This window comes from Salvelinus sp. IW2-2015, linkage group LG8, assembly GCF_002910315.2.
Source record: "Salvelinus sp. IW2-2015 linkage group LG8, ASM291031v2, whole genome shotgun sequence".
Taxonomy (NCBI): Eukaryota; Metazoa; Chordata; class Actinopteri; order Salmoniformes; family Salmonidae; genus Salvelinus; species Salvelinus sp. IW2-2015.
This window is the reverse complement of record NC_036848.1, coordinates 6,892,053-6,909,675: the sequence shown is the minus strand read 5'-3', so window position 1 is coordinate 6,909,675 and position 17,623 is coordinate 6,892,053. Positions and strand designations below refer to the sequence as shown.

Here is a 17,623-nt window from a genome sequence, read left to right as displayed (position 1 = left end):
ATACTTCGTGCATGACACAAGTAATTTTCCAACTATTGTTTACAGACAGATTATTTCACTGTATCACAATTCCAGTGGGTCAGAAGTTAACATACACTAAGTTGACTGTGCCTTTAAACAGCTTGGAAAATTCTAGAAAATTATGTCATGGCTTTAGAAGCTTCTGATTGGCTAATTGAATCTTTGAGTCAATTGGAGGTGTACCTGTGGATGTATTTCAAGGCCTACCTTCAAACTCAGTGCCTCTTTGCTTGACATCATGGGAAAATCAAAATAAATCAGCCAAGACCTCAGAATTCTTTTTTAGACTGTCACGACTTCCGCCGAAGTTGGCTCCCCTGCCTGTTCGGCGGTGCTCGGCGGTCGTCGTCACCGTCCTACTAGCCGCCACCGATCCCTTTTTCGTTTGTCTGTTTGTTTTGTCTTATTAGTTTCACCTGTGTTTCTGTTTTCGGTTAATGAGCTTCCCTATATTTAGTAGGTAGACCCGCCCTTGTTTTGTGCAGGATTGTCTTTATTTTTGTTACGTGTGTGCATTGTAGGCTGAGGTGTATTTTCTTTTTTCACTTGACACCTGTGGTTTTTGGGTTGTCACGTTATATGTCCGCGCCCTGTATTTGTTGGGCTTATATTTTGTGTGTGCCTTATTAAAGAGCACTATACCCCAGTGGAACTCTCTCTGCGCCTGATTCCTGCACCCACCTAGTCCCGCGTGACATAGACCTCCCCAAGTCTGGTTCATCCTTGGGAGCAATTTCCAAACGCCTGAAGGTACCACGTTCATCAATACAAACAATAGTAGGAATGGGCCAAAATTCACCCAACTTATTGTGAGAAGCTTGTGGAAGGCTACCCGAAACGTTTGACCCAAGTTAAATATTTTAAAGGCAATGCTACCAAATACTAATTGAGTGTATGTAAACTTCTGACCAACTGGGAATGTGATGAAAGAAATAAAAGCTGGAGCAGAGGAAGGCTCCGGCCATGGAGCGGGACATGGACGCCGTGCCTGGACTGGGCACCAGCGCAGAGGAAGGCTCCTGCCATGGAGCAGGACTGGACACCGTGCCTGGACTGGGAATCGGCGCGAGGAAGGCTCCGGCCATGGAGCAGGACTGGACCCGTGCCTGGACTGAGAATCGGCGCAGAGGAAGGCTCCGGCCATGGAGCTGGGTTGGACGCCGTGCCTGGACTGGGCACCCGGAGCAGAGGGAGGCTCCAGCCATGGAACTGGGTTGGACGCCGTGCCTGGACTGGGCACCGGCGCAGAGGAAGGCTCCGGCCTTGGAGCGGGACTGGACACCGTGCCTGGACTGGGAATCGGCGCAGGTCGCATCGGACTGATGACACGCTCCTCAGGTCGAGTGCGTGGAGCCGGCACAGGACGCTCCCGGCTGGKGAGGGGCACTGGAGGCCTGGTGCGTGGAGCCAGCACAGGTTTCACCGGACTGATAACACGCTCTTCAGGGCGAGTGCGGGGAGCCGGCACAGGACGTACCAGGCTGGGGAGGTGCACTGGAGGCCTGGTCCTGTAGTGGTGGGATATTCTGTCACGTTCGTCGTATACATAATGAGCGGACCAAGGCACAGCGTGAGTAGAGTTCCACATATTTATTAAAGTGAACCTTCAAAAACAACAAAGAATAAACAAACGTGCAGTTCGTAGCKYACATAACACTAAACCAAAACAATATCCCACAAACGCAGGTGGGAAAAGGACCACACTAAATATGATCCCCAATTAGAGGCAACGATCATCAGCTGCCTCCAATTGGGAACCATACTCACACCAACATAGAAATTCAAGACTAGAACACCCCCTAGTCTCGCTCTGACCTATTGCACCATAGAGAACCCCAAAGGTCAAGGCGTGACAAATAAATGATTCTCTCTCCTATTATTCTGACATTTCACATTCTTAAAATAAATACATATATATACATTTTTATATATGCACAAAACAATTTAGGCAACAGGGATCTTGATCCAGGAGGGGATTGAATGTCTCTGATGTAACCAAGAAGCTTGATCTTGACATCCAGCAACTTAGCTAGCAAGTTAGCAAACCAAATGCATAACTGGAGCCCCGAGCTAGATATAATTTATTTGACACATCGTAGATTTCTTATACACTGAACAAAAGTCTAAACACAAGATGTAAAGTGATTGGTCCCATGTTTCATGAGCTGAAATAAAATATTGCAGACATTTCTCTCAAATGTGGACAAATTTGTTTACATCCCTGTTAGTGACCATTTCTCCTTGGCCAAGATAATCCCTCCACCTGACAGGTATGGCGTATCAAGAAGCTGATTAAACAGCATGATAATTACATAGGTGCACCTTGTGCTGGKGATAATAAAAGGCCACTCTATTATGTGCAGTTTTGTCACACAACATAATGCCACAGATGTCTCAAGTTTTGAGGGGGCGTGCAATTGGAATGCWKACTGCAGGAATGTCCACCAGAGCTGTTGCCAGAGAATTGAATGTTMATTTCTCTACCATAAGCAACATCTAACTTCATTTTTGAAAACTTGGTAGTACATCCAACTGGCCTCACATTCACAGACCAAGTATATGGCGTTGTGTGGGCAAGCGGTTTGCTGATGTCAACATTGTGAACAAAGTTCCACATTGTGGMGGTGGGGTTATGGTATGGGCAGACATAAGCTACAGACAACAAACACAATTGCAATTTATCAATGGCAATTTCAATTTATAAAGAAACTGTGACGAAATCCTGTTTGTCGTGCCRTTCACCCCCCGCCATCACCTCATGTTTCAGCATGATAATGCACAGCCACATGTCGCAAGGATCTGTACACAATTCCTGGAAGCTGAAAATGACACGACAGCGTGTTCCAGTTCCCCCTAATATCCAGTAACTTCACACAGCCATTGGAGAGGAGCGGGACATCATTCCATAGGCCACAATCAACAGCATGATCAACTCTATGCGAAGGAGATGTGTTGCGCTGCATGAGACAAAAAGTGGTCACACCAGATACTGACTGGTTTTCTGATCCACGCCCCTCCATATCTGTATTCCTAGTCCTATAGATTAGAGCCTAATGAATTTATATTAATTGACTGATTTCCTTATAAAAGGGTATATCGCCCAACACCTACCCACTACCACAGTTCCTACCCCGCGGGCATAGGGGGGGGCCTACTCCCGTTCCCTACCCAAACACAGGCCTACTCGGTAGCTGCATCYCAAATGGCACCCTTTYCCCTATGGGCCCTGGTCAAATGTAGTGCACTAAATAGGGAATAGAGTACCATTCGTGACACATCCAGTGAGCCCACATCTCAACACCAGGACGGTTCCATGTCTCTTTCTCAGAGCTGAGGGGACTGGGATACAGTAACGCCACCACATCCAGGCAGGTGTYCCAGTGGTTTGAACAGCGGCTGAGGTTCAGAAATCAATTTCCTCTCCCTGCCTGCTTCGTGATGATTCCCAACATACTGGGACTTTCTCAATATMTGACCTGAGAGGCACRCAAGTGGCGATGYCCCTCCAGTGCTGCTCTGTCGCTGCAGTACTAGCCTGGCTTTAACCAACTTTTTCACACTTCATGAGTTTGCATTTCGCAAGACAGGGAAGTGCCCATTCAAAAGAAGAATACACCCTAGATATAGTCAGCCTAAGAACAATAGGATGAGATATTGCTATATGGACTGAGACAGTTATCTTCAAACAATAAGAATGTATTGCTAAACCAAATACAACATGTCAAACACTGACAATGACACAATTTACGCTACGCCTAATTACTTCAACACTCTTGAGTACTGTATCCCCAGAAGACACAGATGAGATCACTGATGCAACAAATCACAATCCATTTTCATTCTTACTAAGATGGTTAGTTACATGATAGGGTTCACGCTGGAATGAGTGAGAGACTCTATCACACAAGCTCCTCTCTGAATGGACCATCCTATTCTGCTGCCAAACTACATGAAGCCCCAGAGGATAAACTASCTTGGGGAAACTACTCTCATCATGTGACCCCTTGCTAACAATCCACCCTTTTAACCAGCATTGATGGGTCTCTGTAAGATTTACTATGTTAAGAAAACCATTACTCTGATGCCTGTAATGAATGCAAAGATGAGGCCAGACACATAACCCCCTGGAAAACATGATGAGGACATACCAGCTGCTTCACCCTAAAAGCTGAGGAGATTAGGAGCGGTTCTAAAATGAAGACCACCACTGGCCGTCAGACACATGACAATAACAAGATTATCCAAAATACTACAATAAAAAAAGATATGATTATTCGGCACTTACAATGAGACGATAAGAATGCTGYGTTAAACAGGTCAAAAACAGCCTCCCATGTAAGTGCCAAGTCTTCCTCTCCTGAGCATGACAACAAGTCAGATGCCCTAGCRTACTAGAACTGCACAGTATTATCAGGATTATATTAACTGAAGTTCTATTCTTTTATAACACACATAGTAGTAATATGTTGTTAGAATTTTGTGCTGCTTGCAAGCATTATTCATGATTTGATTTGGATACATACTATCTCTGTCACGCCCTGACCTTAGAGTTCCTTATTTTTTTCTATGTTTGGTTAGGTCAGGGTGTGACACGGGTGGGAAAGTCTATGTTTTCTATTTCTTTGTTTTTGGTCGTGTGTGGTTCCCAATCAGAGGCAGCTGTCTATCGTTGTCTCTGATTGGGGATCATATATAAGTTGTCATTATCCTTTTGGGTTTTGTGGGATCTTGTTTTCTGTTTAGTGTCTGTACCTGACAGAACTGTGCCCTTTTGTTTTCACTTTGGTTATTTTGTTTGAGTGTTTTTGAAAATAAAAATCATGAACACTTTCCACACTGCGCTTTGGTCCACTCCTTTCGACGAGAGCCGTAACAATCTCATCTTGCATGACATAGTATGGACTGGTATTTTGTAGAACAGACATTGAACATCATATGGCAAAGGTCACCCATTTGAGAGAGTTTACCGGGCTGACATTCTCATCAGTGTTTCTCTTGGTATGACACCACTGCCATTTCCCCTGCTCTCGCCAAAGATCMCACCACACATCAKGCTAACAACAGCATTTTTCTGCATTTTAAACAGCTGAAAATTTGCCCTGAAGTGTACTGTGTGACTAAATCACAGTACACTTCAGTTCAACATCTGGCAGTCCGAAGGACTAATCTGGGTTTAGCAATGCCAAGCGAATGCTACCAGCCCCAAAGCATAGTGCCGACTATAAAGTTTGGTGGAGGAGGAATAATGGTCTGGGGCTGTTTTTTATGACTCAGGCTAGGCCCCTTAGTTCCAGTAAAGGGAAATCTTAATGCTACAGCATACAATGACATTCTAGATGATTCTGTGCTTCCAACTTTGTGGCAACAGTTTCGGAAGGCCCTTTTCTGCTTCAACATGACAATGCCCTGTGGACAAAGCAAGGTCCATACAGAAATGGTTTGTCGAGATCGGTGTGGAAGAACTTGACTGACCCGCACAGAGCTCTGACCTCAACCCCATCGAACACCTTTGGGATGAATTGGAACACCGACTGCAAGCCAGACCTAATTGCCCAACATCAGTGCCCGAACTCACTAATGCTCTTGTGGCTGAATGGAAGCAAGTCCCCGCAGCAATGTTCCAACATCTAGTGGAAAGCCTTCCCAGAAGAGTGGAGGCTGTTATAGCAGCAAAAGGKGGACCAACTCCATATTAATTCCCATGATTTTGGAATGAGATGTTTGACGAGCAGGTGTCCACATACYYTTGGTMATGTAGTGTATTTAAATGATATTGAAATCAWKTTCATGTTTATTCAATTGAGTTTTATTTAGCTATTTGGCTACTTTATTTTGCTATTTTGCCTCAATGTATTTCATGGTGTAGCCTAACATATGTGCAATGATGTGCCAAATCTTGATTTAGTGCATTATTATAGGGTAAGCATTAGAATAAGCCGCCTCAATATTTKCAGCCATTACGTGATAATATCTCTAGGAGCTGATACGTCGTCAGTATTGTGGAATAATTCTAATGTTAAGGTAAGATTTGAATGGAGAAAGCTGACCCAGAGTAGCGCTCCCTTTCTTTCGATGACGCACTTAGCGAACATTCTCTCTGCGTGGTGTTTTGGGAAACGCATGTTACATCTTCGGCCGTTGTAGGAAAGATGCATCGTTAAAACACTCGTAAGCCTAAGTTCCATCGCTATTAGGAAACCGGGCCCTGGACTGTTTTTTGTTTTCTCAGCCTGACAGTAATTGTCACATATAAAAGATTCAGCATTGAACAAAACTGTGGCATGGATCAGACATCTGCACTGAAACCCCAAGGGGATGGATGATTAAAACCAAGACTTCAGACTGTTCTGTAAAACAAGATGTGCTGCCTTCAGAACAAGCCCAATAAACAATTTCAAAATCAATATTTTCCACAGACGCGCATTCCCTTTGACGTTCTGTTTTCAGAACGGATAAATTGTAGAGGAGAAAAAAATTCAAATAATACGATTCTGAGAACACTATGACCACTATGACCATTGTGACCACTATGACCACTATGACCACTATGACCATTATGACCACTATGACCAGCATGACCATTATGCCCCCTATGACCATTATGACCACTATGACCACTATGACCATTGTGACCACTGTGACCACTATGACAACTATGACCACTATGACCACTATGACCATTATGACCAGCATGACCATTATGCCCCCTATGACCATTATGAACACTATGACCACTGTGACCACTGTGACCCCTTTGACCCCTGTGAGCAATGTGACCACTATGACCATTATGACCACTTTGACCATTATGACCACTATGACCATTATGACCACTGTGACCATTATGACCAATGTGACCATTATGACCACTATGCCCTGTGACCACTGTGACCATGATGACCATGCATGCTCATTATGACCACTGTGACCATTATGACCACTGTGACCATTATGACCACTATGACCACTGTGACCATTATGACCACTATGACCACTGTGACCCCTTTGACCACTGTGAGCAATGTGACCACTATGACCATTATGACCACTGTGACCATTATGACCACTGTGACCATTTTATGACCACTGCTGGTGACCATTATGACCACTATGACCACTGTGACCATTATGACCACTATGACCAGTTTGACCATTATGACCACTGTGACCACATATGACCACTTTTGACCACTGTGCGACCACTATGACCATTAATGACCACTATGACCACTATTGACCCACTGTGACCATTATGACCACTGTGACCATTATGACCACTGTGACCATTATGACCAGTTTGACCATTATGACCACTGTGACCACTATGACCACTATGACCATTATGACCACTGTGACCCTGCCCTCTACCTGTCTGGAGACAACTTCCTCTACTCTATCAATCAATCAATCAATCAATTTTATTTTATATAGCCCTTCGTACATCAGCTAATATCTCGAAGTGCTGTACAGACACCCAGCCTAAAACCCCAAACAGCTAGTAATGCAGGTGTAGAAGCACGGTGGCTAGGAAAAACTCCCTAGAAAGGCCAAAACCTAGGAAGAAACCTAGAGAGGAACCAGGCTATGAGGGGTGGCCAGTCCTCTTCTGGCTGTGCCGGGTGGAGATTATAACAGAACCATGCCAAGATGTTCAAAAATGTTCATAAGTGACAATTACTCTACTAATGAATCTGGGCTGGAGAAGACAACCACTACCTCATGTTTCTCAACAATGTCAACAACTTATGCAAGTACATGGTACGATAAACCACTGATTTGTTACACCAGTTCAAAATGAATCTGTTATTATTAAGGTTTTATTGTGTAATAACTACAGTACATGATTATTTTTGAGTAACGCCCACCACCTTCCTTAGACTATTCATGTGAAATAAAGGGATTCTGAATTACAGTGTGAAACACAAGACACTATCTGGATTCATTCTCATTGCATGTAAACAATACATACAATTTGAACGAAGTGTTTGGCTGGGTGATTAAAGTGTGCAGTATTACTGAACACACTTCTTGGTGTTCATATACAGAGCTAACAAAACATTAGGAACACCTTCCTAATATTGAGTTACACACCCCTTTGCACTCAGAACAGCCTCAATTCGTCGAGGCATGGACTCTACAAGGTGTCCAAAGCGTTCTACAGGGATGCTGGMCCATGTTGATTCCAATGCTTCCCACAGTTGTGTCAAGTTTGCTGGATGTCCTTTGGGTGGTGAACCATTCTTGATACACACAGGAAACCGTTGAGTGTGAAAAACCAGCAGCAGTGCAGTTCTTGATACACTCAAACCGGTGTGCCCTGCACCTATGACCATACCCCGTTCAAAGGCACTTAAATATTTTGTCTTGCCTATTCAGCCTCTGAATGACACACATACACAATCCATGTCTCAATTGCCTCAAGGCTTAAAAATCCTTCTTTAACCTGTCTCCTCCCTTTCATCTACACTGATTTAAGTGGATTTAACAGGTGACATTAATAAGGGATCATAGCTTTCACCTGGATTAACCTGGTTAGTCTATGTCATGGAAAGAGCAGGTGTYCCTAATGTTTTGTTCACTCAGTGTATGTGAAATAGAAATCGTTGACCTGAATAATGACAAGGAATTTGGAATATGTGTGAAGTCACTGTTCCTRTTATAGTTCTGAAAGTGTGCACTGCACTGCACACAGAAGAGGAAAGAAGAGGAGGAAGCTGTCTGGCCACTAATGACCAACTCTGACATTGAACCATATAACAGAAAATATATATTAAATTCAGGTGAGATTTTGACATGCTGTGTACTACATTACAACAGAGTTGACAGACTGTCTTTTCAGTTTGGAACTATACTAACTACTGTTTAGGGATTGATATTAACAGACAACCTTCTTGCACTTTTGAATATAAGTGGAAAAAAATTGTGTGACATTAAAAAAGCTTTTATCATGTCATGTATTCTTGATCTCTTTTATGTTACACCGGATCTTGACTGGGTTACCTTCTTGTAAATCAAAGGCTTGTGCAACCTAAGGTATTCACCCAACTGTGAGAATGTGGCTAGCACCACTCGCTTTGCCGGTCAAGCTAATTTAAATCACCTCAATGTTTTTTTTAAAGAACCACAAACCATCACTGAAGCTTTCAGTGATGCTGATTTCGATTAGGAAGTGGACTCCACCCAAGAGTGTTAAAGATGCTTGTGTTTGTAAGCTACTACACAGTGCATTTGGGTCACCGTTTCTCTCACTCGCTTTTCTCACTTAGTAGTTAGTACTTTCATTAGACCTACACCAAGTTTCACACTAACATCTGCTGTCAGCTGTAGTTGTGTTACTATATACATGTTCCTTTTCAAACTTCAATGAAAGATTGAGAGGGTGCCATCATGCAACATTTACATACTGTATTTTCAATATGCTCCTTTGAATGTCAATCATTCCAACTGACAACACATCTGCAATTGTAATCATGGTCAAAGACAAGAATAGGAGAGTAGGTCTGACATAAACTACAAACCTTGTAGACTTGCCCATATGTTCCATTTCCAACCACTTCTACCAGCTCAAATATCCCAGCAGGATCCTGAAACAAGAGGACAACATTACATTACTTCACATGAATTGAAAGGACACAAACATAAATAAATAAAGTCATTTTGAAAGCACCTGATCAGAATAATGTTGGACCTTTAGGTCATCACTTAAACGGAATATTGCATGGCATGGCTCCCTACAAGTATGTTTCATTTGTTCACACTTGTACCATGCCAACACCATATTTCTACTGCATTATTATTGTAACTTAGACAACTTTACTTTTATTTTTATTTTTAACTCAAGTTATTTTACCCCCAATCATTCAGTTGCTTATGAAACAGTTGTAAATCTGACAAACCAAAAACATATTCACTTTTGAAAGCAAAACATGTACAGAAAATTGCATCAATGGTTTCATAATATTGTGACAGGAAAGCTCAAACAATTTGTTACAACGTTGCTCACTTTTTGTTACAATGTAGCTGACGTTTCCTTAAATGAATAGACTACAGTTTGAAACTTTGCAAACAACATCGACTACGACAATGTTTACACAAAAGTCAACCTACATTTCAATGAATTAGACGTTGGCACAACTAGAACTCACCCTCAAAGCAGAGAGGTCAATATTGTCCAAACTTCGTGTAGTGCAGTCTCGCGCCATAGCTATGGCGTTGTCGGACTACTGCAACTAGAAAGAGGACATGTACTTGATTTTCCTAAAGTTAACGGTTTCACTGTGTCAGTTCATATTGTATATCTGCTTCTGCAGCGAGTCTCACTAGCGACCAACACAGGAAACTTCTCATCCAGCGAAACCCGGAATATGCTGAGGAAGCTAGCCCCCCCCCCCCACACAAGAAAACCAAATTCGAAAAGTTCACTTTTTTGAACAACTTTCTCCAACATCCGCAAAATAACGTGTTGATTGTTCATGCCTTCAGTAATTTTTTTTTATCTCCATATAGTTTTACCAATTACATAATATACAGTAGTAGCCTAAGCCTAAACATGTATTACTATAAAAACAACATTGTAAGAAAACGTCAACATCTGCATTATGAGAGATTGCCCAATCCAAATATACAATAGTGACCTTGGCCTGCAGGGGGAAAAAATGACAGTCCCATACAAAATGATTTATTGATCATTCTTTCACTTTAACATTTATATTTCATGTTTCTAAATATGTTGTTACTCATTAGTTGACAAAATGGTTAGCAAAAAAACCTAAACTGTGAAATATCAAAAGTAATGTACAACAGATTTAGCTGTTAGATTCAGCTTCAGTGCATTGCTATGCTGTTCCTCCAGCTCCTTCCTGACTGGCATTGCTATTCTTAATGAGTGACTCACATGGTTAACGATGACTAGTCTCTGTGACTGTGTCATTCTCCACACAGTGTGACCGGTAGCAGGAGCAGGACAGGGTCTGTGGCGGCTGACCCCTGAACAGGACCACTGTGTAAGGTCACAGAGGGCCCATTCTCTAGCCAGGACACAGACAATGCGGAGCCATTATGAATTAGCAGAGAGTAATGTCTTATGTTATAATGACATTCTTCTGTAAAGTTGAATTAGAGAATGAAAGAGTGTATGAGAGAGCAGGTTCTGTGTGTGAGAGTTTAAACATGGATGTTTTAACATAGAGGGTTCTAGCGTTGTGGAAGTGAGTTTGACATTTATATTTTTATGGAGCCACCCCATTGCCTCTCTCTCCACTGCAGCCACCCCATTGCCTCTCTCTCCACTGCAGCCACCACATTGCCCCTCTCTCCACTGCAGCCTCCCCATTGCCTCTCTCTCCACTGCAGCCACCACATTGCTCTCTCACTCCACTGCAGCCACCCCATTGCCTCTCTCTCCACTGCAGCCACCCCACATGCCCTCCTCTCCACTGCAGCCTCCCCATTGGCCTCTCTCTCCACTGCAGCACCCCATTGCCTCTTCTCCACTGCAGCCACCCACATTGCCCCTTCTCTCCACTGCAGCCTCCCATTGCCTCTCTCTCCACTGCAGCCCACCCCATTGCTCTTCTCTCCACTGCAGCCACCAAATTGCCCCTCTCCTCCATTGCAGCCTCCCATTGCCTCCTCTCTCACTGCAGCCACCCACATTGCCCTCTCTCCCACTGCAGCCACCACATTGCCTCTCTCTCCACTGCAGCCACCACATTGCCCCTCTCTCCACTGCAGCCCCCCCATTGCCTCTCTCTCCACTGCATCCCACCCCATTGCCTCTCTCTCCACTGCAGCCACCACATTGGCCCCCTCTCTCCCACTGCAGCCACCCATTGCCTCTCTCTCCACTGCAGCCACCCCATTGCCTCTCTCTCCACTGCAGGCACCACATTGCCCTCTCTCTCCACTGCGCCACCCCATTGCCTCTCTCCTCCACTGCAGCCACCCCATTGCCTCTCTCTCCACTGCAGCCCACCATTGCCTCTCTCTCCACTGCAGCCACCCCATTGCCTCTCTCTCCACTGCAGCCACCACATTGCCTCTCTCTCTCACCTGCCACGCCACCCCATTGCCTCTCTCTCCACTGCAACGCCACCATTGCCCTCTCTCTCCACTGCAGCCCCACATGCCTCTCTCTCCACTGCATGCCCTCCCATTGCCTCTCTCTACTGCACCCAGCACCCTCTGCCCCATGTCCGCCCCCACTCACTCGCTCTACTTACATAGCACTGAAGTAGTACAACAATGCATTCCTGTAAAAATAAACACACACTTCTACATTCATTCTCTGCGAGTGGCATACTGCAATGATTCACAGGTTCTGGCAACCTTTCTGACTAACTCCAAAGCAAATCTTAGGGGGTGCATGGGGGGAGGGTTAGAGAAATGGTCTGTATTCAAACGCCTCTTGAACTTCAGCCAGATGGTTCAACTTCTGCAGTTGTCTCTCATAATACAAACAGCCAACATATGCTGGCGCTGAGAATTTTCAACTGAGTGCCTGCCTCTGCCTGGATACAGACAGAGAAGACAGTGTAGTTATGATTTTTTCCCCTTTGTATTTGACTCCTCTTCCACTGTTCAGACAGATGCCGCCAGTCTTAAACTGTCTCATACCCTCTGACTTTTCACTGTTCAGTTTGGAACTGATGTGTCATAGATTACCAGTTATTCTAGCAGTTTCACTTGGTTGTGTCATGTTTGAAAGGATCCATTGTTCTGCATGGTTTCACTTGGATGGGTCATATTTGAGAGGATCCATTATTCTAGTAATGGTTTCACTTGGATGTGTCATGTTTGAGAGGACCATTATTCTACATGGTTTACTTGGATGTGCAATTAAGAGGACCATTTTTCTACATGGTTTCACTGGATGGTCATGTCTTGAGAGGACCAGTTATTGTACATGGTTTCACTTGGAGGGTCATGTTTGAGAGGACCAGTTATTCTACATGGTTTCACTTGGATGTGTCATGTTGAGAGGACCATTTATTCTACATGGTTTCACTTGGATGTGTCATGTTTGAGAGGACCAGTTATTCTACATGGTTTCACTTGGATGGTCATATTTGAGAGGACCATTTATTCTACATGGTTTCACTTGGATGTGTCATGTTTGAGATGAACCCAGTACTACATGGTTTCACTTGGATGTGTCATGTTTGAGATGACCCATTATTCTACATGGTTTCACTTGGATAGGTCATGTCTGAGAGGCCAGTTATTGTACATGGTTTCACTTGGATGGTCATGTTTGAGAGGACCAGTTATTCTACATGGTTTCACTTGGATGTGTCATGTTATGAGAGGACCCATTATTCTACATGGTTTCACATTGGATGTGTCATGTTTGAGAGGACCCCATTACTATACATGGTTTCACCTGGACGTGTCATGTTGAGAGGACCCATTATTCTACATGGTTTCACTGGATGTGTCATGTTTGAGAGGACCCATTTTCCTCACATGGTTTCACTTGGATGTTCATGTTTGAGAGGACCCATTACTCTACATGGTTTTCACCTGGATGTGTCCATGTTTGAGAGGACCCATTATTCTACATGGTTTCACTTGGGGAGTTCATGTTTAGAGGACCATTATCTCTCATGGTTTCACTTGGATGTGTCATGTTTGAGGACCCATTATTCTACATTGTTTCACTTGGATGTGTCATGTTTGAGGCATATATGTTACTGGAGGTCATGTGAGACCCATATTCTACATCTGTTTCTCTGGATGTGTCATGTTTGAGAGGACCCATTATTCTACATGGTTTCACTTGGATGTGTCGATGTTTGAGATGACCATTATTCTACATTGTTTCACTGGGATGTGTCATGTTTGAGAGGACCTTATTCTACATTGTTTCACTTGGATGTGTCATGTTTGAGAGGACCCATTACTCTACATGGTTTCACTTGGATGTGTCATGTTTGAGATGACCCATTATTCTACATGGTTTCACTTGGATAGGTCATGTCTGAGAGGACCAGTTATTGTACATGGTTTCACTTGGATGGTCATGTTTTGAGAGGACCAGTTATTCTACATGGTTTTCACTTGGATGTGTCATGTTTGAGAGGACCATATTCTACATGGTTTCACTTGATGTGTCATGTTTGAGAGGACCCATTACTCTACATGGTTTCACCTGGACGTGTCATGTTTGAGAGGACCCATTATTCTACATGGTTTCACCTGGATGTGTCATGTTTGAGAGGACCCATTATTCTACATGGTTTCACTTGGATGTGTCATGTTTGAGAGGACCCATTACTCTACATGGTTTCACCTGGATGTGTCATGTTTGGAGAGGACCCATTATTTACATGGTTTCACTGGATGTTTCATGTTTGAGAGACCCATTATTCTACATGGTTTCACTTGGATGTGTCATGTTTGAGGACCCTTATTCAACTTGTTTCACTGATGTGTCATGTTTGAGAGGACCATTATCTACATTGTTTCACTTGGATGTGTCATGTTTGAGAGGACCCATTATTCTACATTGTTCTCTTGGATGTGTCATGTTTGAGAGGACCCATTATTCTACATTGTTTCACTTGGATGTGTCATGTTTGAGATGACCCATTATTCTACATTGTTTCACTTGGATTGTCATGTTTGAGAGGACCCATTATTCTACATTGTTTCACTTGGATGTGTCATGTTTGAGAGGACCCATTATTCTACATTGTTTCACTTGGATGTGTCATGTTTGAGATGACCCATTACTCTACATTGTTTCACTTGGATGTGTCATGTTTGAGATGACTCCATTTTCTCTTTAGATTCCTAATATGGTTTCACTTGGCTGCAAACACAAATAAGTGTTATTTTCCTTCTCTTGACAGTATATAAATAATATAACCCTGGGGACTGGCATGCAAGACAAATGCATCCCAAATGGTGGAGCTGGGCCCTAGTATGGGCCGTGGTCAAAAGTAGTGCAGTACAAAGGGAAAAGGGTGCTATTTTAGATGCACAGATGCAGACAGGCAAAGGTTGCTGCTACTGCTGCTGCCACATGGTACATACAGCTGGTTCTGTTTCATGCAGAATAATGACATCAGCTTGTACTGCATCACAATTAGCATTTAAACAACTTTTCCACTGTATGTGCAGTAAATATAATAACATTATAGTGAAGTTATGCCTTGGAAATATATACAGTGTTTGATAGACTCTTAGGATTGCTAGACTTGCTAGACTGAGATTTACCAAGCAAGCAGGCTTCTGAAACCTGTCTAGTGAAAYCTGTTATGGATTATATAAGATATCTTATAAAACTAGATTCAYATTTAGCTCATTACCCCACTGGTTCTGTTCAGAGTTGTCTTTATAAAGCTTGAGAAATATAGGCAAACATTTATGTACGGAACATTGGAATTGAAAATTATTTGAATATTGAATATTTGTTAGCTAAATATTTACACAAGAAAGAATGGTTGAAACCAAGTGGCAACTCAATACTCAATCTRACATACTTTGGGTCCTTGATTTGTTCTGCTGTATAGCTGTAGTGTCAGGGCCAGGGGATGGTTATGGYTGACATACAGACAGGTCTCTGGAGGACTGTTTACAATAGTAGTGGGCTGCTGCAACCAAACAAAAGGGGCAAAGAGGCCCATGTTGATCGGGATGTCAATGAAAAAAGCCAGAGCCCAAATAACACTACGTTCCCCACACAAACCTAGAGAGAATCAGCTCTCCAATGCATAGCATGAAAGTTAAATAAGCAATAGAATTAATGTAATAGAGTATTGAGCTGTGTAAGGACACCCTTTTGTGCTTTGTTACATGGTTCGACTGATGTCCAAATCAATGAATATGAACAAAATATGACATGTGAACAGCTTGAGGAAAAAAGACAATACATGCTTTGTGAGGCCCTCAAACAAACACACACACATACACACACGCATACACACACCAAAAAGATCATCAAGGACAACAACCACCCGAGCCACTGCCTGTTCACCCCGGAATCATCCAGAAGGCGAGGTCAGTACAGGTGCATCAAAGCTGGGACCGAGAGACTGAAAAACAGCTTCTATCTCAAGGCCATMAGACTGTTAAACAGCCATCACTAACATTGAGTGGCTGCTGCCAAGATACTGACTCAAATCTCTAGCCACTTTAATAATTGGATGTAATAAATGTATCACTAGTCACTTTAAACAATGCCACTTTATATAATGTTTACATACCCTACACTACTCATCTCATATGTATATACTGTACTCTATACCATCTACTGCATCTTGCCTATGCAGCACGGCCATCACTCATCATTATATTTATATGTACATATTCTTATTMATTCCTTTACAATTGTGTGTATAAGGTAGTTGTTGTGAAATTATTCGATTACTTGTTAGATATTACTGCACGGTCGGAACTAGAAGCACAAGCATTTTGCTACACTCGCATTAACATCTGCTAACCATGTGTATGTGACCAATAACATTTGATTTGATTTGACACACACAGCCTTTTCTCATTCACATGTATTCTGCCTAAGCATTTCTGATATCCACAAGATGGTGGTGTTGAGTTGTATAATTTCTGAATGTAAAAGTTGTAAAGCAGTATGGGTGAGCGCTGCCATTCCATCAGGTCTGGGCTTCTTCTTACAGCATTTCATATTCATCTCTGCTACTGTATATCTGCATGCTGGGAAGTAGATTGGGTGTCTGAAGAAATCTTACTACTTAATATTTCAACAAATTCATCATAAACATACAGCTGGCCGTGTTGCTGATTACAGAGTGAACTATTGAGTGGTGTAAATAGGATGTGCTGATGAAGCAGCCGGAGCATTCCCTTTTCAGAGAGGATACTGGAGGTAATAGAGGTCCACCATAGCAAACATCCACTATTTCAGTTTTTGCAACTTCGAAAGGTTATAGCTGCAGTTGCCATAGTAGCTGACATTTATAACCATTGAACGCTTGACATATTTAACTCCACCACATAGATCATATATGTAAAATGACAGCATTACATTACAATGAAAACCAAATACAGTGCCTATTGAATAAATACAGTGCCTATAGAATAAATACAGTGCCTATTGAATAAATACAGTGCCTATAGAATAAATACAATGCCTTATAGAATAAATACAGTGGCCTATTGAATAAATACAGTGCATATAGAATAAATCAAGCAGTAAACAACCGGTTTTTTCAACATGATTTAATATACAGCATTCGCAAGGGTCCAACAAAATTTGATTTCATCATATAAGTAGAGAATGCACATTGATGCTCTGGCTATGAATGGCAGGGAACCACTATCAAAATCCATCAACTTGCAAACAGACAAAAAGGCATTAAATAAACTTATACGAGTTAACTGGTGTGAAGAAGACATCAGTGGCAGTTCAACAATGGTTCAAACTGATCGCTGCAATCTCTTTGACCTCCTGCCGTTAGTGTTTTAGTTTGCTCTTGAAGGTCACCAAGTCATTTTTGTTACAATCTAGGCATTTACGGCTGATTAGTCCTCTATACTCAATGAGACAGGTTAGAGGCTGATCATTCCTCTATAACTCAACTGAGACAGGTTAGAGGCTGATCATTCCTCTATTAACTCAATG

The 17,623-nt window shown here is 42.7% G+C and overlaps 1 pseudogene; it reads right to left on the bottom strand.

The window, feature by feature from the left end:
* Positions 1 to 10,376, bottom strand: part of LOC111967334 (mitogen-activated protein kinase kinase kinase kinase 4-like) — a 107,481-nt pseudogene extending 97,105 nt beyond the window's left edge.
* Between the last annotated feature and the right edge of the window lie 7,247 nt (positions 10,377 to 17,623).